The sequence below is a fragment of the Sorex fumeus genome, unplaced genomic scaffold (assembly GCF_029834395.1).
Source record: "Sorex fumeus unplaced genomic scaffold, SorFum_2.1 ptg000073l, whole genome shotgun sequence".
Lineage (NCBI taxonomy): Eukaryota > Metazoa > Chordata > Mammalia > Eulipotyphla > Soricidae > Sorex > Sorex fumeus.
The window spans coordinates 5139416-5140440 of NW_026606130.1; the positions used below are offsets into that span (position 1 = coordinate 5139416).

General features: G+C 40.7%; 1 non-coding gene across 1 annotated transcript; it reads left to right on the top strand.

Moving 5' to 3' along the window:
• Window positions 1-487: 487 nt before the first annotated feature.
• LOC130038255 (U6 spliceosomal RNA) lies at window positions 488-594 on the top strand. The gene has a single exon (XR_008794634.1). It is a non-coding gene; the product is annotated as a U6 spliceosomal RNA (small nuclear RNA).
• The last annotated feature ends 431 nt before the right edge of the window (window positions 595-1025 follow it).

A 1025-nucleotide genomic window follows, 5' to 3' on the forward strand; every position in this document is an offset into this window, starting at 1 on the left:
CTAATGTTTGGTGTTATTAGAACGATGTCATCAGCGAAGCGGAGGTGTTGTAGTTGCCGACCGTCTAACTTCACTCCCATTCCTTCCCATTTTAGTTGTGCATGATGTTCTCGAGGGTGACACTGAAGAGTTTGGTGAAATAGTATCGCCCTGCTGAACTCCTGTCTTGACATCAATGATCACTTCCCTGTAGAATGTTGAGATCCTAGTAGTGAATCCATAATACAGCTCACGGAGGACCCTGATGTATTGAGTTTGAACGCTATTTGGCTAGGACTTCGATGACTGCTTCCGTCTCAACAGAATCAGACCTTCTTTAAATCAATGAAATAAAAAAAATTAAATTTTAAAAATTCAATAGAAAGTATGATCAGCATAAAAGCATGTGAGGAAAATATCAGTTAGATCCAAGATGACATACAGGAATCCTCTTTAAAAGTTGAGAAAAATATCAACAAATTTAACAGCATATCAGAAAACTATGAGAGCGCTCGCTTTGGCAGCACATATACTAAAATTGGAATGATACAAAGAAGATTAGCATGGCCCCTGTGCAAGGATGACACGCAAATTAGTGAAGTGTTCCATATTCTTATAAAAGACAAGAGGATTTGAAAGTAGAAATGAGGAAAATGCAAACAGAAATATCAGACCTGAGAAACCTGGTAGGCGAATTGAAAGACTCAGTGGAAGGCCTCAGCAGCAGAGTAACAGCTGCTGAGGACAGAATCAGTGAGCTCGGAGATGAAGTCCAGAGACTCTCCAGAAAAGAGCAGAAAATGGAAAAGAGACTCACAATTCGGGAACAGATGACAAGAGAAGATGGTGATGAAGCCAAGAGGGGTAACATAAGAATTATTGGAGTCCCAGAGGGACAGGAAGAAAACCCTGATGAAGAAGAAACTGTCAAAGACATCATTGCTACGAGGTTTCCAGAGCTGAAGAAAACATGTGACCACATTCAGGAGGCCCGAAAGGTACCAGCTAGAAGAAATCCAAATAAAAATACCCCAAGACACATCCTG